We start from the raw sequence: 25275 nt of genomic DNA, 5'->3' as shown, positions 1-25275 counted from the left end.
ACACCCAGGTCTCGGTGTGGTCTGGAAGGCTGCCTCATTTCTGGGAAAGGAGGTACCACCCTGGTCTCAGACTTCCGGCAGGGAGGGCAGGGGGACAGCCAGAGAGAGGGCTGGCTTCCTGCTGCTCCTGCCTGCCCCTACGTTCACACAAAATAACAGCAGTCCTAATCCAGAGACAGGAGGCAGGGAGCAGCCAGACAAGTCACATTTTCAGGTCTCCTGAACTTCTCTACTTCTGGCTAGGCTCTCATCTGTGGAAAGTGGTGCCTTTGCTCATGGAGACACACCCTTTTCTGTTGTTTGTGCAGCTTAGGGAAGGTGAGAGGGAAATTCAAAAGATGTATGAACTGGGAACTTTTGAAAATTATGTTTCAGCATCAGAGCTGCTTATATTCATGGACCATGCCCACCCCACCCCCACCCCACAACCCAAGTGATGCCAAGAAGCAGTTTCAGGACAGTTGCCAGGCCTCCCATAGAATGGAGCCAGCCTCCCAGTCGTCATTCAGTTTACCTTCATAATCAGCAGAGAGCCAGAAAGTCTGAGTGGGAGATGCTGGGCAGAGAGGACGCTGGCGACCTCTTATCACAGGGGCCCATGACACCATCCCAACCCCCAGAGCCAGCTCCCTTAGCTTAGATCCAGGGGAAGCTTAGGGAACTAGAGGACATTTCTTCATTCAAATAATCTACAGAGATCTATCAAACTATACAAATAATGAATGCTGGAGAACGTGTGGAGGAAAAGAAACCCTCCTACACTGTTGGTGGGAAGGAAAATTGATGCAGTCACTATGGAGAAGAGTAGGGAAATTCCTTAAGAAACTAAAAATAGAGCTCTCGTGTGACCCAGCAATCCCATTCCTGGGCATATATCTGGAGAAAACAATAATACAAAAACATACATGCACCCCAATGTTCATATAGCCAAGACATGAAGGCAACCTAAGTATCCATCAATAGATGAATGGGTGAAGAAGATGTGGTACATATATACAGCAAAATATCACTCAGCCATAGAAAAGAATGAATTAATACCATTTGTAGAAACATGGATGGACCTAGAGATTATCATACTACAGAAATAAGTCAGACAAAGATAAATACATATGATATCATTTATAAGTGGAATCTAAAAAAATGATACAAATGAACTTATATACAAAACAGAAATATACCCACAGACATAGAAAACAAACTTAGGGTTACCAAGAAGAAAGGGAAGGAGGGATAAATTAGGAGTTTGGGATTAGCATATACTACTATATATAAAATGGGATTTCCCTCATAGCTCAGTTGGTGAAGAATCCACCCTTAATGCAGGAGATCCCAGTTCGACTCCTGGGTTGGGGAGATCCGCTGAAGAAGGGATAGGCTACCCAATCCAGTATTCTTGGGCTTCTCTTGTGGCTCAGCTGGTAAAGAATCCGCTCGCAATTAGGAAGACCTGGGTTTGATATCTAGGTTGGGAAGATCCCCTGGAGAAGGGGAAGTCTACCCACTACAGTGTTCTGGCCTGGAGAATTCCATGGACTGTATAGTCCATGGGGACGCAAAGAGTCGGATAACCAGCAAGGCCCTATTGTATACCACAGGGAACTATACTCAATATCTTGTAATAATCTATTAGGGAAAAGAATCTGAAACAGACACACATGCGTGCACAGACACAAAACTGAATTATTTTGCTATACACTTGAAACCAACACAACACTGTAACACAATTGTATTTCAATTAAAAATAATTTTAAAAGAATAAATAAATTTACTACAGTAACAAAACAAAGCAAAACAACAGAACTCAAACTAGAAGAAGCCCGGGAACAGCCCCTAGTCCAGCCTGGCTCCTCCCTGAAGAGAAGGCAGATGTCTGCGGCTGAGGTTGCCTAATCTGGCCTGGGGACCAGTTTCAGCAGATGTGTTTTGTTTGGCAAGCACAATACACTTTTAAATGTTTTACTCTTAATAAGTTGCAATCCTTAAAGATTTGAAGATTCCATATTTATCAGTAAATAACTGGATTTCCAGAAACCCTTGATGAAACAGGATCTGGCGAAGCCGGCAGACAGCCTGTGTGGACCACAGCTGTCTTCTCTCCTGTGGCCCCGTCAGCTTCCTGCTGCTCCTGCAGCCATTGGGCTCTGCCCTCTTAGGCATGACCAAGGTTCTCCTACCTAATGTTTCACCTCAGGAGCTCTGACTATCCACACTCACCTTCAGACCAATTAAGTCAGAGTCTCAGCCTGGGGAGGGACCCGGGCCTTAGAAGGATTATAAAGTCCCCACATGATTCAAATAGGCAGCCAGGTTTAGGGAGTGCTGGGGCTAGACCATGAAGGGCAGATGGGAAATTATTCTCTTTGTGAAGCTCCTCATTTTAATCTTTCACCATCTGAGAAGTTTATTCTGTTCTATCAAAACCTGGTTTTCTCTTACTCCATTCTTTTCAGAACCTCACCCAGCCTCAGGATTTAAAAAAAAATTTTTTTTTTTTTAAGCTTCTCCTTTTTCTGCTTCATTAAGTTATTTTGGTTGCTCCATTCTGAACTCCAGTTTCTCCACATTCTTTTTAAAGTACAATAGACAAAATTAGAAACAACACCTAAAGCATTATTTTACTAAAGAAGAATTCAGTAGCAGTATTTATTTCCAGTTCTATCGTATTATACTTAACATCTCAGAATCCCATTAATTTCTTTAAAAAAAAAAGCTTAATTATCATCTGGTTTTTGTTAACAAGAAACTCAATTGCAGAAGCCTGAGAAACCACACTGCAGGATGGAAAACTAAGTCTGGGGGCAAAGAAAAGCAAGCCTTATTTCCCTGTTAGATGTCAAATTTTCTTCAGGGTCATAACCTGATCATGTAAAATTAAAGAAGGCATATGGGGAGTTCCCTGGTGGCCTTGTGGTTAGGACTTTGGGCTTTCACTGCTATGGCCCAGGATCAGTCCTGGTTGGCAGACTGAGGTCCTTCAAGCCCCACTGTTCAGCCAAAAAGAAATTCTAAAAATAAAGGGCTCATATGTGTGTCTATGACAGTTTTACTTCTTTACTTGTAAATCAAGTAATTTATAGCCAACAGTCTAGTCTGTTTTTAGGAAATTTCTAAGCTAACTTGATAACTGCTTTTCTTAGGGCTATTTACAAGTTTTTCCATTTTGTAGGCTTTTCCTTTCTTTTCTTTTTGTTCTCATTAAAATAATCTCAACTATCAAGTTATAACAGAAAAACTGTTTAGTGGGGTGAGATCTGAAGACCAGCACAAACCTAAGTGCATCTCTGTGTTACTTTGTCATGACCACTTTATAGATTAGGAAACTGAGGCCTGGAAACTTTTAGCAGTTTGCCCACAGCTGACTGCCCACACAACTAACCTTCAAGGAATCCTGGCTCTGGCCAGCCCCTGGGAAAGGTAACCCCTTCCATGGCCATCAGCTGCTGACACTGATGGCCAGACAACACAGCTAGAAGTCCAGCCACAGAGGCGGCAAGAATGAGGCTTGAGATACTACCTCTCAGTATCACACATTCCGGCCTGAACCAGGTCGACATGGAAACGCACACGAAATAGGAAACATGATATTCTGGTGTCAACTGACGCTGTTAGACACTCCTTGGAACCCCTAGGGGAAAGCCAAGGTTTTTAAAGAAATACACAGACCACCGAGAGATCCTGGTATGATGTCAGTTCTGTAATACGGGAAATCTTGTCCAGAAATATATATACACATACACACACACACACATATATATAAATCCAATGTTGAACTTCAAGATTCCCTCTAGCAATCAATGATAAGGAAAAACACCACACCTCTTCACACTCATAACTTTGGGAAGAAAAGAGGGAATTAAGGTCTCCTCGCCTTACTAGGGTCTTCGTTAAATGTCAGTCCTGTTAGAACACAGTGTATGAGGAGGGAAAGGGAGGGAGGGAGGGAGCTCAGGGACTGGGGCCTGAGCCCCAGGAGGCTCTGAAGTCCCCAAGGGATCCGGACGCACCGACCTCTGGAGGCGCAGGCGCGCGAGGCTGCCACACCAGGGTCCCCATGGGACTGGCCGAGATGCTCACCGCCAGAGCGCAAAGGTCCTCCGGGGCGGGGAAACACTGGCCTAATCTCATTTTTTTTCGAGCCAACCGTAAAATGCAGCGTCTCCTCTCTCTCAAAAAGGACCGGAGGTACTGGGGCAGCACAGGACTGTCTACACCGGCTGCCTAGGCCCGACGTCTTTGTGCATCTGGCTTCAAACTACAGGCCCAGATCCCAAGGCGTGCGCAAGACACCCGGCGCCCCAGCCTTCTCCCTCAGCCGCCCGGGCTGTCACCTCCCGGTCGCGCCGGCGCGCACCACCTACAGACCCGGCGCGGCGGCGCGCGGCCCTCCCACAGCCCGGTGCCCCGCGCGCCGGCCTCGCCTCCGCTGCTTCTGCGTCCCAGCCACCCGGCTGGAAGCCCTGGGAGCCGAGCCGCCGGCCCGCGGCGCGGGGCCACAGATACTCACGTTTCCCACTGTTTCCGCGAACTGCGCGCGCTGTCTGTGGCCACTGCTAATGAAAGCCAGAGAGAGCGCTCTGAAACCCGCCTTTCAGGCAGCGAGAAGTGACAAGCTGGCGCCCGGCTGAAAGCCCCTCATCTTCTGCAAGCTCACTCTAAATGCGCCTCGGCGCCGCCAACGCAGCTGCCAGGTTTAATAACGTGTCAGACAGCCCCTCCCCGCCCCGAGAGACACAAAGATGACGGGCTGGGGGCCGAGAAGCGCGCGTTCGGCCGCGGCTTCCATCCCGCCTTCTCCGGCGCAGCCGCCGCCGCCGCCTGCAGGACCGCGCGGACACGGACCGGAAGGGTCACACGCCAGCCTGACCTAGGAACTGTCCAGACACCTCAGTTCTCTCCTAATCGCTCTGAGCAGAGATCTGATTCTCTTCCCAACGATACTTGTCAGACAAAGCAAGAGGCGAGTGCCTTTCCAATTAACCTAACCTGCGTCACAAATGTAAAGGGGACACGGCAAACCTCAAACCTATTAATACTTGATTTTGTGGGCAGGGGTAGAATATGCAAAGGGCAGGAAGCTCATCAACCTGGGTTTCCCTCACGTTCTGTCGCGGACACGAGCGCTCCAGCCTGTCGAGAGGACCCTAGCCAGCAGAACCTTACTGTTTGGGGAGGGGCGAGGAGGGCTCCTTTGCAGATCCTCCTCGATTTGGACCATCCCTAAAGAGCGGACAGCGCCTCGAGAGCGACTGGGTTTGCATCGAGACGGAAGGAATTAGTGGTTCTGTTCTGCGAGTGAAATAGCCCACCGAAGGTAGCGCTTAATAAAATGCGGTGCATATATAACCCATACCAGGCGCAGGGGCGGTCCTCCGGGTCCCGCCCCGAGGGCGCCTTCCAGCGCCGCCAGGCTGCGCCCGCCGCACCTGCTTCTGCCCGGAGTGGTTTCCGTGGAAACTCCGGAGAGCCGGTTCTCCCTTCAGACACGCTGTTACCCGGACGACTGCGACCTAGCAGGAGGCGGTCCGAGGGTGGCAGTGGACGCCTGCTTTAAATCAAAGGTTCAAAGAGATTCTCTAAGGCGGGAGGGCAGAAACCGGAGGGCAGTGCGCGATGTTTGGGAATGGAGGTGGAGCCTCGGGAGCCTGCGTGGGGGTGGCGTTAATGGACGACGCAGGCTCCGCACTCTGCGTAGCTCCCCCATGCACCCCACTAGGTGAGTTCATACTTGGGTTTAGAAGTAGGTCTATCATTCTCTGCAGCATGATTACTTTTCTTTATTTTGCTTAAGATACTATAAAGTTATTTTGCACAGACTGAGCACTAACCAGCTCCGGGTAGAAGGGCGGACAGGCCCACAGAGATGAGTGACGCCAAGGGGAGACCTCTTGGGAATAATAATTGACTGCAGATGGTCTCTGTGACTAGTAGGTTACGATAAACACATGGTTACAAAATTAAACTATTTCAGGTGATGGTTTGGGTGGTGGAAAGGAGACGTGTGGACGAGATTATCCATTATTTGTTCAAAGGTTCGTTCAGTGTTAGTACTCCGTCTTGTTACTTTCGTGTATGGGCATTTTATACTCGTCAAACCATAAGTAAGTATTCAAAAGTAAAGTGAAACAAGTTGATGTGCTTTGTGCAAGGCATTATGGGATTGCAGAAGCAACCATACATACCCCATATTGGTTTATTCTTCCTCTAACTTGTATTTTTCAAATCGAAGTTTTAAATCAATGGTATATTTGAATTGATGAGATTTTACTACATACATTGTAATAATATAATGATATTAATCAATCTCTGGGTTGAGACTGAAATATATATTTGTATGCAGACGTGTATATATTTCTATATTCTAAGAAAACAGTTTATGTGAAAAAAACATACAAGTCATTTTTGTCATAAAGCAAAGACTTTCATCAAGAATAACTATTTTATTTACATGTTTTGAAAATCCACATTTTGTATCCCAAATCTGCTTTGAAGCACATAATTTTGGAATCATGTGATTGCAATGTTTATTTGCAAAAGATCTCTAGAACAAAAAATGTATAGTCAGCAATAGAATAGACATCCACTTCTCTCTCTTACTACATTTCAAGTTTGAGAAAATAAAAGTATCAAGCAGATTATCTTCACATCTAACAAAAATTAACAGTGAATACTGTAGAATACAGAAGTATAGGAATAAAGATGTTAAAAAGGAGTATGTCAAGTCCGTATATTGTCACCCTGCTTATTTAACTTATATGTAGAGTATGTCATGTGAAATGCCAGGCTGGATAAATCACAAACTGTAACCAAGATTTCCAGGAGAAATAGCAACAACCTCAGATATTCACGTGATACCACTCTAATGGCAGAAAGTGAAGAGGAACTAAGGAGCCTCTTGATGAAGGTGAAGAAGGAGAGTGAAAAGTAACACTTAACATTCAAAAAGCTAAGATCATGGCATCTGGTACCATCACTTCATGGCAAAAATGAGGAAAAAATGGAAACAGTGACAGACTTTATTTTCTTGGGCTCCAAAATCACTGCAGATGGTGACTGCAGCCGTGAAATTAAAAGACGCTTGCTCCTTGGAAGAAAAGCTATGACAAACCTAGAAAGTGTATTAAGAAGCATAGACATCACTTTGCTGACATAGGTCCGTCTAGTCAAAGCTATGGTTTTTCCAGTAGTCATGTTTGGATGTGAGAGTTGAACCATAAAGAAAGCTGAACTCCAGAAAATTGATGTCTTCAAATTGTGGCACTGCAGATGACTCTTGAGAGTCCCTTAGACTGAAAGGAGATCAAACCAGTCAATCCTAAAGGAAATCAACCCTGAATATTCATTGGAAGGCCTGATTCTGAAGCTGAAGCTCCACCTGATGTGAAGAGCTGACTCATTGGAAAAAACCCTGATACTGGGCAAGATTGAGGGCAGGAAGAGAAGCAGGTGACAAAGGATGAGATAGTTGGTGACATCATCGACTCAATGGGCATGAGTCTGAACAAACTCTGGGAGATGGTGAAGGACAGGGAAGCCTGGCATGCTGCAGTCCATGGGGTCTTAAAGAGTCAGACACAAATAAGCAACTGAACAATAAAGAGGTTAAAAAAACACTATACAATGAACCATTAAAAAATTTGCTCCAAAAATAAAGAGCAAGATGATTATATTTAAAATATTATATTACTTAGTGATATTAACTGTAATGCAAAACAGTAGATAGTTATCCCAATTTTTTCAAAGTTATGCATGTGTGTATTTATACATATGACAGTGATGATGCAGGGGAGTTCTTGGCTTTACACTTGCCTACGTCACATGTCTGTATTTTCTTTACACTTGCCTATATTTTTCACAACAAATATTACCAGTAAAAGCAGGGTGGTAGACTGCTTGAGAGAAGAGGCTCAGAATCAAATAGACTTGGCTTAAGTCCCAGCTGATACTTCCTGGCTATGTGTGTTTTCTCAACAGGCTAATAACACCACCTTCCTTGTAAGGTGGTTGGGAGGATTAAGTGATGTAAGACTTAAGGAATACATAGCACAGGGCCTGGCATGTAGAAGAGTATGTCCATTACAGCAAATACATGAATCCCAATTTTTAGGTTATTTTTTACCCATGATTTTAATTCTATATTGGATATTTTTGACACTTCAATCAGACATTGTTATTTTATATGTGCAATATTGTTTGTATATTTGTCCATGAAAAGTGAAAGTTGCTCAGTCATGTCCGACTCTTTGTGACCCCATGGGATACAGTCCATGGAATTCTCCAGGCCAGAATACTGGAGTGGGTCGTCTTTCCCTTTGTCAAGGGATCTTCCCAACCCAGGAATCGAACTGGGGTCTCCTGCATTGCAGGCAGATTATTTACCAGCTGAGCTATCAGGGAAGCCCCATATTTTCCCATAGTCTTTACCTATAGTCTCATCATTCCTTTTTGCCTCTCAGAACTCCCTTCTGGGATCATTCTTCTTTCTCTTAAAGTACATCCCTAAGAACATTCATAGTGATGGATTTTGTTACAGAAATCTCCCAGGTTGGCTTGATAATGTCTTTCTTTTGATTTTGTCCTTCAAATATGGTTTCATTTGACATATAATTTTAGGTTCATGGCTATTTTCAATCAGCACTTTGAAGATATTCCACTGTCTCCTGGCTTCACTGTTGCTATTGAGGAATCAGCAGTCACGTAATTTTCACTTTTTTCTATTAATAGGTTATCTGTCAATTTGGAATGTTTCATTCTTTGTTATGCTTTTATTTCATTATCTTATCTAATATTTAAAATATTAAACAGACTTATTTAATAGTCTATGCCCAATCATCCAGAATTGCTAGTCTTTATAGGTTTGACACAGCAGTTTATCTCTTATGACTCTTATCTCCTTATTTATTAGTGATTTTTATTTATTGTGAATTCATATACCTTGGACCTTTATCAGTGGGGTCCCTTTGAGTCCTGTGTTAGGTGGGCTGGGTGGATGGGAGGTAGGTGGGCTGGGGAGGTAGGAGCACTTTCAGCTTGCTGCTTGCTGCGGCGCTTCAGTCGTGTCCGACTCTGTGCGATCCCATAGACGGCAGCCCACCAGGCTCCCCCGTCCCTGGGATTCTCCAGGCAAGAACACTGGGGTGGGTTGCCATTTCCTTCTCCAATGCATGAAAGTGAAAAGTGAAAGTGAAGTTGTTCAGTTGTATCTGACTCTTAGCGACCCCATGGACTGCAGCCCACTAGGCTCCTCCATCCATGGGATTTTCCAGGCAAGAGTCCTGGAATGGTGTGCCAGTGCCTTCTCTGACTTTCAACTTGGGACATCTTCAAAATAAATCTTCTGTTTAAAGTTTTCAAGTCCATGTAGGAGATGTAAATTTCAGCTCAAAGACTTTTGAGTATAAGCCTGAGATTAGAAGTATTTTGGGCAGAGTTTTCTTCCAGTGCCAAGGCTGAGGTAGGTAACATCTCCTTAAGCAGATAAGTTGTATTACCACTGGGTTATCTTTCAGGAATTCTGGCCTCCCACCCTGCTTAAGCCCAATGCTTTTTATCTCCTACCTCCTGGATGCGGTCATTCAAACTGCGACTCTGAGGTTGGCAGGCACCCCCTTTCCTTCTCTCAGTGAAGGCCTGCTTTCCCTACACTTTCCTCGTGACGATCAAGCTTTTTCATAGTTCTGCCTTCTCTTCCCTTCCCTTTACCACCAGTCTTGTAGTACTTTGAAAGAGTAAGACAAATTTTTTCAGTTTTTTAAAATGAGGAAAAAATTTAGACAGACATCCCACTGAAAAAGATATATAGATAACCATTAAGAACTTGAAAAGATGTGAACATCATTAGTTCTTCAGGGAAATGCAAATTTTGAAATACCACAGTGAAATAGCACTACACAGCACTACACAAGAAGAGCTGAAAGACTGACAATATCAAGTATTGTCAAGAATGTGGGGCTACTGGAGCTCTCAGACGTTGCTGGTGGGTGCATAAAATGGTGTAGGTACTTTAGGAATCAATTTAGCAGTTTCTTAAGAAGTTAAGCATGACATACTGTACGTACTAGCTTTTTTTTTTATGTACTAGCTTTTTATTGCTGTAACAAAACCACAAATATAGGACTTTAAAACTACATTTCTTATTAGCTCATTAGTTGTAAAGATCAGAAGTCTGGGACGGTATGACTGAATTGTCTGGTCATGGTATCACAAGACTGAAGTCAGATATTAGCCAGAATGGGTCCTCTTCTGGAGGTTCTAGGATGAACTCTGCTTGCAAGCTCAGAGGTCCCCACTTCTCTGCTGGCTATCAGCTGACGGCTTCTCTCGGCTCCCTGAGGCTGTCCGTATTCCTTCAATCTTTAAGTCAGTGAGGACACATTGAATCTCCCTTGTGCTTACATCTCTCTGATTTTCTTTTTTGTCTAAAACTTTTAAAAAGGCTCACATGATTAGATTAGACCCACCTGGATAATCTCCCTTTGCCATGTAAGAGAACATAATCATGGAGGCAATAGCTCATCATATTCACAGGTCCCACTAACACTTAAAGGGGAGGGAATTAAGCAAGGATGAGGTCACTGGGAGTCTTCCTTAGAATTCTGTTTGTGATGTCATATGAGCCAACCATTCCATTCCTAAATATTTACCCAAGAAAAGTGAAAATATATGTCTACTCAAAGACTTATAGGTGAATATTTATATTCACTTATTCATAACATCCAAAAACTAGAAAGAACTCAAATATCAATCAACAGTTAAATTAGTAAAATAGTTTGTGGTATATCCGTTCAGTGGAACACTGCTTGCTCATTAGTAGAAAGGAGCAGACTCCTGACATGCACAACAGCATGGAGAAATCTCCCAAGTGTGGCATTGAGAGGAAGAATTCAAATACTGTTGATCTGTCTTATTCTGAAATCTGAAACTGGCTCCTATGCACAGAGGGCAGGGACAGACTGAAGAAAGAGGCAGACCTCTTCAGATGGGTAGATGGCAGGTTTAATCACCAAGGAAACGTACAAGGCTTGTCTGGGGCATCTTCACACCTGTCTGCCAGATTCTTCACAATTTATGTAGAGAGGCCTTAGCTTGGTTTAGTCATGTACACTGTCTCAGTGGGCTCAGCAGCACACCACTATCTCTAGGCTTGCATCCTTGGGCAGCTTCTAGAATGGGGAAGGCAGGCAGCTCACATTCCAAGTGCAGGGGAGCGGGTAGGGACCTTCAGCTGCCCAGGTCCTCTGGATGACCTCCTCTTACAAACACAAGAAACTACATACTGTATGACTTCATTTATATGAAGTTCTAGAATAAGCAAAACTATAGTAATAGGATCAACGGTTGCCAGGGATCTTGGGGGAGGGGAAAATTGACTATAGAGGGGCACAGGGATTTTGTGGGTTGATGGAAATGTACTATATCATGGTTGTGGTGCTGCTTACATGACTCTATACATTTGTCAATATTCATTGAATTGTTCAATTAAAATCACTGAATTTCACTATATGTAAATAATACCTGAACAGAACTGATGAAAAAGATTATGGTTTTTTGACATTTTATTCAGCATTTAAAAGTGTTCTATATTGAGAATTTTTCTAATCATTTAATCCATAAAATTCATCCAAGACTTTCTTGACTGTGCCTAAATGTGCAATTCCACTGAAAATCCTTACTGTCAGTGGAATTGCATGATCACTTGGCTATTGCTTACAGCTTCTGGGCTAGACCATAAACCCCATGTGGACTGGGTCAAGTCTGTGTTCACCACTGTACCCCCAGACCGGCCCAGAGTGGGCCTTGGATAAGTATTTGTTGGATAACAAAAATATTTGTTGGATATATAAATAGCCCCTTTTACTGAGCAATTTGGAACACTGGAAAATCTGATTCCATATCTTTATTCCAGTTGATCTCTAATTACCTTCAATTCTATTACTAAAACCATGTCTAAACTGTAATTGAAAGTTGGGAGTTAGAAACCACTCATTTAGCCCCATTACGTCATAGAAACCACTTATCCCGGCTCCTTTTTTCCGGGCTGGAAGCCCAGGGTGCATTGGGAGTGTCACCACATGGGCTGAGGAGGGGGAAGCAGGCAGCTGAGGGCGGAGCCCTGAAATGCTCCGCCTGGGTGAGCACCCCCGCCCCCAACCCCTGCTTCCACTTCCTGCCATTTCCAGTTCTCTTTGGTCACCGCAGGCTAAGCACCCTCTTTCACGCCAAGATTTAAACTCTGTTTTCCTTTTAAAGTACACACGATTCATGTAAACGTTAAAAATATATATCTATTAGCATTAGACAAAGGACAATGTCATTTGAGATCAGGTGATCTCATTAACGTCAACAGAAGCCAAAGAATGCAGAGCCGTTTGGGCTAGAGCCAACAGCACCCTCAGAGGGGAGCAGGGTCAGGAAGGCATCAGACAGATTTCTTTGTTTAGGGAACTCATTAGGCCTTCCATTCATTTGACCTTGGCCTCTGGTTACTTATTTGTAAATGTCACACTTACCTCCTCCCTTCCAGGACAGAACCAAGGTACAAAACTGCCAAGCACTAAAAGCCTTCCTGGTTATTGTATTCTATCAGAAGGGCAAGTCAGCCGAGAAACAGACATTTCCCTTGCCCTTGTATTAATTTTTTAATTTATTATTATTATTTTTGTCACCGGGCATGTGGGATCTTAGTTCCCCAATCAGGAATTGAACTCATGTCTCCTGCATGGAAAGCATGGCATCTTAACCACTGAACCACCAGAGAAGTCCCTTGCCTTTGACTTGAGTATACAAATCCGTAACCACAAATTGTGTGAATCCAGTGCTCCCTCTTAAAAATGCAGTGTAGTGCACACTGGTTATTTGCTCCCCAGCATTTATTCCCCCAGCTTGGCAATAGATCCTTGAATTTCCAGAGAAAACTTGACTTGGGTGGGATTGAAACTAAATTCCAGAAGCGGGCCCTATAATCTTAAACTGTGACTTGGGGGCATACCACGCATGCCCCCAAGTCACCTGGATTGGTTCTAAGCTAATCAGAGCCAATGAGCCAGGAGAAGATAATTGGCTGAGGCTTTGGGGGAAAAATAAGCCTTTTTCTTGTAGCAGTTCTGGGAGAAGAGACTATCTCTTTTACTGTGGATAGTATGGTATGAGAATGTGACTTTTGGAGCTGCTGTAGCTATTTTCCATTAAGGGAGACCTTGGAGCTGCCTTTGGGGCCACCTCATGGAGCCTGAGGATAACGCCAACACCATAGAAGGCAGAATGGGGAGGAGAGAAACCTGGCCTTAGGTGGCATCTTTTGAGCTGCTGGATCAAACCTCACCTGAAATCAGTATCTCTAGATTTCCAGTTACTACTGAATCAGTAAACTCCCTTTATCTTAGAAAGCAACCTGATTTCAGTTTTCTGTCATTTATAGCTTTAAAAATGTGACAGTTTAAAAATACTCAGATTAAAACTAGAATATCGTTTCGACTTTTCTTAAAAGTTCTATTTTGCCTAAATTTTTCATAGATCTCTCACAGAAGTTTTGCAACTGTTTTTCAAACTTTCAGAATTCAAATATGCAGACACCAGGTTGACTGCTGCCCAATGCCCTGACACTCAGTAATTCCTGATCTTTGTAAGGCTTTTCTGCTGTGATGCAGTATAGACTGTATGTGCGAATTCTCAATTCAAAAGCTTAGAAAAGGCCAAGGAAAAAACTGGTGATACAAAGGAAAAGAGGCATATTTTACTGCTTTTTCTGAACTACTTGAGAAGATTGGACCCTCAAAATGTAAACTAATTCTGAAGAACATCAGTAGCGTGAAAAATATATGGTACTTGTGATCAAAAACAGATCCTCAGGGTCTGATTTGCTGTCTTTATTTTAAAACTTTCATGAGTGATTTGAACATGAGGAAAATTACATTTATTGATCACCATTTACTGAACAAATAGTTCGTGTTTTCTCTCTTATGCTTCTTAAACGACTATAGTTGAGATTTATCAAGCACTGACTGTATGTCAGACGCTGTCATATGCTTCATCTCATTTGATTCTCAAGTAACCCTATGAAGTTCAACTCCATTTTACAGATGAAGAGACTGAGGTTCACAGTGGCTGAGTAAGAGATCACGTAGCATGTGTGTGATCGAGCTGGGGCCCAGATGCTGTCCCTGTCCTTACCCAGTACTCCAGATTCTTCTCAAGCCGACCCTCGTTCAGGTCATTCCAACACTTCAACCAAATAACAGTCCCTATCGGCTTTCCCTGCCACAGCCTGAGATCACTGACGCGCTCTGCTGTCTGTGAGTGAACCCCACTCTTTTGCTGATCCTCTCTCAGGGCCAGACGCAGAGGAGGAGAGGAGCGAACACCATGCAGAAGTGGGTAAGCTTTGCTTTCTGAAGACCACACTTTGCTGTCCCATCCCATCTGCCTACATCCTGCATACTCTTCACCTACAATCTCCCTCTCATGCTGAAGGCACCCGTGCCCTCTAGGGAAGCTCGTCACCTCGCCACTGTTTGTCGCTCAGAGCTGAGACTGGAGGCTCAATGTGCAACTGCAGACCTACTGTGTGCACCGCTCTGTGGGTATTTCTTTGTGTACTTGTTCCTTTTTTTTCTATGTTCCTTTTCTCACTGTTGTAGCTCAAAGAGTGCATAGCATTGGCCCAATGCACTGAGTCAGTAATTTTTTTAATAGAAAGAAGAAAGAAAAAGAAAAAATGTGCATGGCAGCCTGTCACAGCATAGCTGATGGGTCAACCGGGTGAGGGGGCGTGTCTGGAGCACCTAGCCCAGGCACTGGGTGCAGGCCTTGTATTTCAGCCTCCTGCACTCTGGGAGGCAGGCCCTATTCCCACTTTATGGAGGGGGAAACAGATGTCTTGACCTCTGCCACCCAGGGATGAGCCAGGGCTGTGCCCAGGGATGGCTGGGAGGGCGCTGTGAGAATGGGGAGGGCCGTGGGTCCCAGAGGCTTCCCGGATGCACTCTGGAGCAGGACTGGCCGAGGGGACCGCATCCTAGAGTCAGGAGCAAGAAGGGAGGGGCTGAGGGACGCAGGATGTAACAAAGTGTCAGAAGCAGAAGCAAACTCATTTTTCCTCCATTCTGTCCAAATTGACCACAGCCCTAACGGAACAAAGTCAGCAGGAGCTACCTGGTGAGGAGTGCCTGCTGCAGAGGACCAGCAGAGGTCTGTTTCTTGGAGCTCAGCTGGCGGCTTGCTTCCCACTCAGCAGGACCTCCCTCCAGTTCCTGTTGGACCTCAGTTTCTCCTGGTTGGCGTTACGTGAATTTACAACATTTTGTTTAATAAAACTTCATCCTCGATTCCCTGTCTTCAACAGCCTCAACAAAAATGTGCCTTTCTGGAGATGGATTGCACAACAATGTGACTGTATGTGGGCCTGCACAGTGAAAAATGGCTAAATAAATGGTAAGTTATTCATTATGCGTGTTTTATCATCATTTTAAAAAGCTGATTACCGATGTGTTTATCAATCTCTTCGCTGACTTCTGTTGAGCCCTGTGATTTTATGGTCATACCCAAGGAGTCTGGAGCCTGGGCTTTTAACTGTGGCCTCCTCCACATGTCCCCTGCCTCCCACTAACCCATCACCACCACCCCCACTCCCGAGGGGGTGGGTGCAGACGGAGTTCATTAGCGTTGGCTCTGCTGTGTGCCTCCTAGGAAAGCCTTGTTGCCCAGGCCTGTGATTTTAGACATGACCCTCGTCAAGGCTCATCCGTGCCGGCCTGTGGATGCACAGTGCGTGTGCTGAGCTCCTGGCAGAACGGCACCGCAGGGGCAGACGCGGCACAAATGACTTTCCTACAGATGCTGGAGGCAAAGAATTTCCTATGTTCTAGCAGTCCGCGATAGGAAACAACCCTCAGGGTGAAACACAGGCTGCCTTTGTTTTATAGCATCTGGTTTCTTCCTTTAATTCGTCGAGTGTAAGAAAGATCCCTGCTCATGTCTCCTAAACTCTGCATTCATTGGTTTGTAAAATTCAGAAATTGACTCAAAAGAGGCCAGAGTACTCACATGCTACAGATACGATTCTGTGTTACAGATGTGTTCCCAGAGTGAGCAGTTGTCAAGCCTGATAGTCACAGCTAACATCTCCTGAGGGTTCCCCTGAACCGGGCACCCAGCTCGCCTTCTTCCCCTGCTCTGTCTCGGGCAGCCAGCCCAGCAGCTCTCTGCTCAGAGCACTCATGAGGAAGGCTGGCACAAAACGATCCCGTAGCTCACACCAGATCCCAGCCAGTACACAGGCAGAGCCAGACTTGAGCTCAGAGCCCTACCTAATGTCAGAGCTCTTTCTTATCATCAAAGCAGAAAGTGTCAGTGCCTTAGCTGTGTCCGACTCTTTGTGACCCCGTGAACTGTAGCCCTCCAGGCTCCTCTGTCCATGGGGGTTCTCCAGGCAAGAATACTGGAGTGGGTTGCCATGCATCCAGGGGATCTTCCCGACCCAGGGATCGAACCGATGTCTCTTGTCTCCTGCATTGTAGGCAGACTCTTTACCATCTAAGCCAGCACCAAGGAAACTTGTAAAAACCTATGAAAGGAATTTTGATAAAACCTTTCAGGGATAAGAGAAAGATTCAGCACTAAAGATGATTGGACCATATTCTTTTCATTCTGTATACATTCAGACATTTTTTAATTTATCAGATAGATAAATATTTTTATCTATTTATCATATAGATAAATATTTATATTTATGAATATTATAAATATTTATCAGATAGATAAATAAAAATATCAGATTTTTAAATATCAGATAGATATTTATCACACTTTTTCATACAGTTCATCTCAGATATTTTGTGGCACATTTAACATTTCATTGTCACAACAACGGTCCCAGTATGGTAATCCTTAGAACTTGGAAAGAAGAGCATGTATATCACGGTCTGTAGAAGATAAGAGAGAAACGAGCATTTCTGCTACCAAATCCTTTTGTTGAAAAGAAGCAGCACTTAGCTGTCTGAGTCATAGAAGCCTTCTGTCCTTTTAGATAAGCTGCCAGCCACCGACCAACCAGAACCCATGGGCTTGGGGCAGGCATCCGTGTTCAGATTAGGGCTGCACATGACCAGAGTAGGAAATGAAATAAAGCCTGCAGAGCAGCTCTGAGGGTGATGAGAAAGATGCTGATGCTGATGAGACTGTTCAGCGCTTTCTCCTTTGCAACCAGCACCAGGCTTTGTCTATATTCTTGGCTGGAGCTGGACCCTGGGCTGTTCCAGAGGAGATGCTGCCAGTATGTGGAGTGCAGGGCTGGACCCACACCTCCCTCCCTGAGGAGGCTCTGTCTGCCCGGCACTGGGGGTTGAGGGCTTGCTCTCACCATCGCCCTCCTCCATACCTCCCCACCTACCACCAGCATTCTTCCAACCTCACTCCCCAGACGCTCCTTCCTAATAACTCAGCCTCAGGGTCTCTGATGTTAAGCACTTGCCATGTATCTGTCACTGAATTCACGCTGGGGAGGGGAACACCTCTTAAGAATTCAATAAAGTAATGGAAGAAAGCCACCTCCTTTGAAAACGTCCCTTCCTTCTTTCTCCTGTTGAATCTGTTAGGTAGTTAGAATAGGAAAAAGGACTCCAAAATGGTGGTGGCTAAAAGACAAAGAAAGAGAAAAGCCCGCAAAAATGGAACAAAACAAAATCCACGGACTGGAGTGAGAACTTCAGGTGAAACAAACACGCCCCCTTCTTGGCCAGCCTAATTTGCATAGGCAGGCTCAAGGCGGGAAGGAGAGGAGACAAATGTATAAAAGGAGGAAGCCAAGATGGACTGGGGCCTGCCCTCACGCCTCTAGGGTGTACTGTCCTTTGCGGAATAAAGCTCTGAGCTGCAACACTGGTCTGCCATTTCAAATCTTTGCTGTGGCAAGACAGAACTGAGGCAATTACACACTTCCCCCCCAAAACCACTTTTACAAAACATAAAAAGTTCCTTCAAGACATATTAAATAGAATTTGAGGAAAATTCCATTTTTTAGATACATGGCAATTCTGCATCTGTCATCTGGAAAGTGTGAAGCCGAGTAGACACCATGCTCTGTCTGGCAGCCGCCTGAGAATCCTGAGTCATCTGCAATTCCTCATCCCGAAGTTTAGGGAGGGGCGGGGCATATGCCAGGAGAGCAGGGTTTGGGGAGTTTCAGACTCAGGAGGCTCCTAGAATTTCACTTATGGTTTTCAGATGTAGTCCAGCTAGGTAGGGAGGGAGTTCCCTGCAGCTCCTGGCACTGCTCAGATGTAAGAGTGTGTGTCCTGACGCAGCTGGAAATGGGGGCAGGCAATGGGAGTGAGCAGCCAGGCTTCAGGGCACTTTTGGTGATGCTACAAGGACCAGAGGTAGATATATCTGCTCACGCACTGGCTGACAGTCTTCTGAGATTAAGTCCAAGATTAAGCGAATGTCCTTCCCTTTCTTACAAAGCCCACACTCTTACTCTGTTTGCATGAAGAGGGCAAATGGCCCACTTCCTCTGAAGCATAGCTTCACTTCCACCCATGTTAAAATCCCATGCTCTATCCTATGTGTATGGTTCATCTTTGTCCTTGGTGGATTTCTGGGGCAGTTATGTCTATCATCTTCCTGCCCTCCACGGCAAAGGGCCTATGAATCGCCTGCTGCTTCCCCACCGCCCATGTGGGCTGTTCCCTGGGTGTCTCTCAATTAGCAAAGATGCCCCTGCCACTTGCCGAAAGTCTCATTATGGTTCTGGAAACACCTGCTTGGCTTTTCCCTGATTTAGTTTCTGCCTCAAAATGATGTGTCTGGGATTTATGCCACAATCATTTTCCTAGTCATTTTTTTCCTACTTCTTTTCTCTTTTGAAAATCATCATGCTGGTGACAGTTTGAAATCCCACACTAGCACATATGAGGAGGGAAAGTGAATACAAATCCTCATGGTGTCTACTGTCTGTGCCAAGAGCTTTGCTTATGTGCAAATACATCAGAAAAATAGGGATCATATGTCTGCATGCATGCATGTGTGTGTCTGTGTACATATGTACAGAATAACATCATTATTGAAAAGTAATAACAAAATAACAGTTATCCTTCTGCTGATGTAAAAACTGTTTTCGTAGTTGAGCATTCCATTCTCACCTTTGACAAATACGTGCATTTTATACGTTAAGTCATAGAAAACATACAGTTTTATTTGCTGACATAGGAATTCCTACTGAGAGAGGCTTCTTTCTTTGCACTGCCCCTCAAGCATATCATATAATTCACGCTTCTATCCTAGCAATTTTTTCCCTACACCACAATTAATATTTGTATATCATTCTCTCCTGTCCCTAGAGGGGAGAGAGCAGGACCCATTTATCTTTACTTTCTGAGCGTTCAGCATGGTGGGTTTGCCTGGTGCATACTTGGCACTTGATAAGTGCCTGTTGAGGGAGTGATTACAAGTGCAGCATGATCTGAGTAGATTAGACTGGGGCTATTCTTGCTCTACGGGCTGCAAGTTTGTGAGCCCAGAGTTCATCGGATCCTAGACATTTAATATGTGGGATTAGAGGGGGGCATCCTGAAAATTTCCAAAAGTGTGCCCATAGTAAGTTTTCAGTATATGTAATCTGCAAGATGCACAGTAGACAAGCAAAGGGACCAGGAGAGATGAGCCACAGCTTGACCTGGTGCAGCTCAGCTCTTGATCAGAGGCCTTAGGTTGACTTGCTGAATCACTGAGGATGGCTGATTGCTGAATGTGATTTGAAAGAACCCCAAGCTCCCATAGCGGTCAGCTCTAATTAACCACAGTGAGGAAGAACATACACCATTGGAAGTAACTAATAATCCCCAATATGATTACCAGCCTTGACCTGAATCCATAGTATGCAGATGAATCAAGTCAAAGCAAATAGCAAACTGAAAGGCAAATTAAACTTCATTGTCAGTGAAATGGTCTGAAAGGCAGTATGGTGATAGCATAGGTTACACCAGATTCCCACATGAAAGCAGAAAGGGAAAGTAAGTAGCAAAACCAAAAACCCATGAACAACCTTTACAGTGAAACTGGAACTTAAACCATTATGACAAACCCCAGACTACAAGTGGGTAAAACGCTGACAGACCTTTGAACAGGAGAATCTCCAAAGAGCACCAGGTGTTCACTGGATAGCATGCTGGAACAGTCAGAGAGGAGCAGATGAAACCAGATGGGGTCCATCCAGCCTGACAGTGGGTGAATCTAAGAGGTCCATTGTAAGCTCAGTCATGAATGACCAGACAGTCCAGCCAGAGCCCCCTTTAGACACAGAACTCCACATGAGGGAGAAACTGTGCCGTCAGAATAGACTAGGCCATGGACAACAAAGACAAGGAGTGAGAACGTCCAGATGAGAGTAATGAAAGGGAACAGAGCCAAGAATTCTTAGAATGCACGTCACACACACACATGTTCAGAAAGCAAGAGGGAGTTCTGTGACGATAGAGAAGCTACCCACCTCCTTCTTAAGTTAAGAAAAATTAATTTTTTTCTAAAAACGAGCAACAAAAAAAACAAAGTCAAATTCGATATGAAGTTTTTAAGGGGGAAAACAAAGAGCAAATTCAGAATAACAATATGCAAACATTGAAAGGGCACCAGAAAAAAGTTCACAGGAATGATCACAGTTATAACTTTCTCTTTCAAAATGAGCTAAAGACATTAAGAAAATAACACTGAATAGACATTCCTCCAAAGAAAACACAGAAATAGTCAATAAGCACAGGAAAATATCATTAGACATCAGGGAAATGCAAATGAAAACCTCAATGAAAAGTCACTTCACAGTCATTGGGATGGCCATAATCAAAAAGACAGATAATACTAATTGTTGGCAAGGATTTGGAGAAATTGGAAACTTCATACACTGCTGCTGACACCACCAAGTGGTGGAGCCACTTTGCAAAATAGTTTAGCAGTTCCTCAAGAAATTAAACATACAGTCACCATGTGACCCAGAATTTCTACTTTTAGGTGTTTACCCAAGAGAAATGAAAACATATGTCCACACAAAAACTTGAACATGAATATTCACAGCAGCATTGTTGATAGGAGCCCAGAGGTGGAAACCACCTAAATGATAATCAATTGATGAATGGATAAACAAACTGTGGTATATCCGTACAATGGAATATTATTTGGCCATAAAGAGAAATGAAGTGTTGATACTTGCTACAACGTGGGTGAACATATGCTAAATGATAAAGCCAGAACTAAAGACAACATAGTGAATGATTTCCATGGTATGAAATGCCCAGAATATGCAAATCTATAAACCCAGAAAGTAGAGTAGTTGTTGCCTCAGGAGCTGGAGGGAAATGGGGAGTGATTGATAATGGGTATAAAGTTTCTTTCTGGAATAATCAAGTGTTCTAAATTGTGATGGTTGCACATTTCTGTGAATATAGTAAAGCCAATAAATTGTACACTTTAGATAAATGGATTATATGGTATGAAAATTTTATTTCACATAGAACTTAAGGGAAGAAAATTATAAAAGACATAAAAGAACAATATGAATCAGAATTCGACAAACTCAGAAATGAGGTGATAGAATTTAGAAAGAGTTAGAAATAAAAGAAAAATATCATTTCAGAAGTGAGGAATAAGCTACAAGAACAACAGATTGAATAAAATCAATAGATAATTCTTTATGAGATATAGATGATGAAAAGGAAGAAATTTTTAAAAATCAAAGAAAAATGAAACATTCAAAATATTCAAGAGAATGTGACAAATAATGCAAATAAAGAATATCCAATGTATAGAGGACAGAAGTTTCTAAAGAAAAAATACCAAGGGAAGAGAACAAATACTGAAAATTATAATTCAATAAAACTTTCCGGAAATAAAAATGATTTGAAATTATATATTGAAAGAGCATAGGACATATCTTGAATATTGATAGAACAACTGAAACCAACATCTATTTTAGTAAAATTACTGGACTTACAAAAAAAGAAAGAAAAGAAAGATATCCTTTTTTTTGTCCATGCAAAACTAACGAGTGGCTTATAAGAGAAAAGAATTAGATTTTCATTGGAAGAAAATGGAATAATATATTTAAGATACTCAGGGAAAGAAAATATGCCCAAAGATTTTATATCCAGCAAAACTGACTTTCAGGAAAAAGGTACAGGCTGTTATCAGCATCAGAGAATATTGTTCCCATGAGCTTTTCCTGAGGAACTGATTAGAGAAAGACTTTCAAAAATCCAGAATGATTAGAGATACATTGATATATGGACTGATGGGAAAAGATTAAACATATAGAACTAAAACTTAGAGAGGGTTTAAAAAGAAGAGTATAAAGTATGTCATGGCTGAAAGTGTAAACAATCCAAATATAGAACAAGTATAAAAATAATAGAGGAGAATAGAGAGTATGTAAAATTTTAGACTATTCTCAATAATTTTATTGGTGATGGTAATAATGTTTCCAAGATGTTGTAATCTTGGAATGTTGTACATCTAATGTGGCCTAAAGCAAATGAATATTATGGGATACTAATTCTATCATCCCCTGAAAACCAGGATTGTTGTGCTTCAGTTCAGTTTAGTCACTCAGTTGTGTCCGACTCTTTGCGACCCCAAGGACTGCAGCACGCCAGGCCTCCCTGTCCATCAGCAACTCTTGGAGTTTACTCAAACTCATGCCCATTGAGTCAGTGATGCCATCCAACCATCTCATCCTTTGTTGTCCCCTTCTCCTCCTGCCTTCCATGTTTCCCAGCATCAGGGTCTTTTCAAATGAGTCAGCTTTTCACATCAGGTGGCCAAAGTATTGGAGTTTCAGCTTCAACATCAGTCCTTCCAATGACTAAGCAAGACTGATTTCCTTTAGGATGGACTGGTTGGATCTCCTTGCAGTCCAAGGGACTCTCAAGAGTCTTCTCCAACACCACAGTTCAAAAGCATCAATTCTTCAGTGCTCGGCTTTCTTTACAGTCCAACTCTCACATCCATACATGACTACTGGAAAAACCATAGCCTTAACTAGATGGACCTTTGTTGGCCAAGTAATATCTCAACTTTTTAATATGCTGTCTAGGTTGGTCATAAATTTTCTTCCAAAGAGTAAGCGTCTTTTAATTTCATGGCTACAGTCACAATCTGCAGTGATTTTTGGAACCCAGAAAAACAAAGTCTGTCACTGTTTCCACTGTTTCCCCATCTATTTCCCATGAAGTAATGGGACCAGATGCCATGATCTTTGTTTTCTGAATGTTGAGCATTAAGCCAACTTTTTCACTGTCCTCTTTCACTTTCATCAAGAGGCTTTTTAGTTCTTCATTTTCTGCCATAAGGGTGGTGTCATCTGCATATCTGAGGTTACTGATATTTCTCCCAGCAAACTTGATTCCAGCTTGTGCTTCATCCAGCCCAGTGTTTCTCATGATGTACTCTGTATAAGCAGGGTGACAATATATGGCCTTGATGTACTCCTTTTCCTATTTGGAACCAGTCTGTTGTTTCATGTCCAGTTCTAACTCTTGCTTCCTGACCTGCATATAGGTTTCTCAAGAGGCAGGTCAGGTGGTCTGGTATTCCCATGTCTTTCAGAATTTTCCACAGTTTATTGTGATCCACACAGTCAAAGGCTTTAGCATAGTCAATAAAGCAGAAATAGATGTTTTTCTGGAATTCTCTTGCTTTTTCGATGATCCAGCGGATGTTGGCAATTTGATTTCTGGTTCCTCTGTCTTTTCTAAAACCAGCTTGAACATCTGGAAGTTCTCAGTTCACGTACTGTTGAAGCCTGGCTTGGAGAATTTTGAGCATTACTTGGCTAGTGTGTGAGATAAGTGCAATTGTGTGGTAGTTTGAACATTCTTTGGCATTGCCTTTCTTTGGGATTGGAATGAAAACTGACCTTTTCCAGTCCTGTGGCCACTGCTGAGTTTTCCAAATTTGCTGGCATATTAAGTGCAGCACTTTCACAGCATCACCTTTTAGGATTTGAAACAGCTCAACTGGAATTCTATCGCCTCCACTAGCTTTGTTCATAGTGATGTTTCCTAAGGCCCACTTGACTTCACATTCCAGGATGTCTGGCTCTTGGTGAGTGATCAGACCACCATGGTTATCTGGGTCATGAAGATCTTTTTTGTATAGTTCTGTGTATTCTTGCCACCTCTAAATATCTTCTGCTCTTGTTATGACCCTACCATTTCTGTCCTTTACTGAGCCCATCTTTGCATGAAATGTTCCCTTGGTATCTCTGATTTTCTTGAAGAGATCTCTAGTCTTTCCCATTCTATTGTTTTCCTCTATTTCTTTGCACTGATCACTGAGGAAGACTTTCTTATCTCTCCTTGCTATTCTTTGGAACTCTGCATTCAAATGGGTATATCTTTCCTTTTCTCTTTTGCTTTTTGCTTCTCTTCTTTTGTTGTGTTTAAGGATATCGAATTATAACAGGTAAGAGATGATGTGAAAACCCTAAAGTCTTGAATTGAACTGGAAATAGTATGAATTTATGAGATGTTTTATCTCTATCAATCTATGTATCCATGTATGTATTGTATGTATATATCTATCTATTTCCTGGAGGAGGGCACAGCAACCCACTCCAATATTCTTGCCTGGAGAATCCCCATGGACAGAGGAGCCTGGCAGGCTATGGTTCATACATAGTGTCACAAAGAGTCGGACACAACAGAAGCGACTTAGCATGCATGCATGGATGTATCTGTCTATCTCCAAACTCCGGGAGATGGTGAAGGACAGGGAAGCTAGGCATGCTGCAGTCTGTGGGATTGCAAAGAATCGGAAGGGATTTGAGCCACTGAGCAACAATAACAATGTATCTATCGAAAGAAATCTATAAACAATCAACCAATCCAACTGCAATAAGCATTTCCAGTACCCAGACTGTGGCTTGAAATACTGTTTCCCAACTAAAGGAAATCAAAGTTTCCTGGGAAAATGTTTGAATCATGGTATAGTATTAGTTTGGACTCTTTTGTCATATGGAATATGAGTAAACTATCAAAGACCACTAGAGCCATGTCAAGAGGACTCAGAAACCAAACTGAAGAGGCACCTTTGACCAAACAATAGATGCATAAAAATAAAATGAGGGCTTCCTAGGTGGTACTACTGGTAAAGAGCCTGCCTGCCAATGCAGGAGACATAAGAGAGGCGGGTTTGATCCCTGGGTTGGGAAGATCCCCTGGAGGAGGGCCTGGCAACCCACTCCAGTATTCTTGCCTAGAGAATTCCATGGACAGAGGAATCTGGTGGGCTGCAGTG

At 43.3% G+C, this 25275-nt stretch overlaps 1 protein-coding gene and 1 long non-coding RNA gene across 3 annotated transcripts in view; one reads left to right on the top strand and one right to left on the bottom strand.

Annotated features, from left to right (window-relative positions):
* Nucleotides 1-4625, bottom strand: part of TRIM2 (tripartite motif containing 2) — a 178185-nt gene extending 173560 nt beyond the window's left edge. The window contains exon 1 of the mRNA XM_043902642.1: nucleotides 4505-4625. The gene's annotated coding sequence lies outside the window, so the exon portion shown is untranslated. The remainder of the gene's footprint in view (nucleotides 1-4504) is intronic.
* Nucleotides 4626-4897: 272 nt separating this feature from the next.
* The window catches only part of LOC122694209, an 85276-nt gene continuing 64898 nt past the window's right edge, over nucleotides 4898-25275 (top strand). The window contains exons 1-4 of one of the 2 annotated variants that reach the window (XR_006341136.1): nucleotides 4898-5713; nucleotides 14326-14370; nucleotides 14467-14572; nucleotides 15118-15426. This is a non-coding gene — a long non-coding RNA (uncharacterized LOC122694209). The remainder of the gene's footprint in view (nucleotides 5714-14325; nucleotides 14371-14466; nucleotides 14573-15117; nucleotides 15427-25275) is intronic. The other variant, XR_006341135.1, reaches the window with a different exon arrangement.

The sequence above is a fragment of the Cervus elaphus genome, chromosome 5 (assembly GCF_910594005.1).
Source record: "Cervus elaphus chromosome 5, mCerEla1.1, whole genome shotgun sequence".
In the NCBI taxonomy this organism is placed as follows: domain Eukaryota; kingdom Metazoa; phylum Chordata; class Mammalia; order Artiodactyla; family Cervidae; genus Cervus; species Cervus elaphus.
Note: the sequence above shows the minus strand (reverse complement) of the source record. Positions and strands in the feature narration are given on the sequence as shown.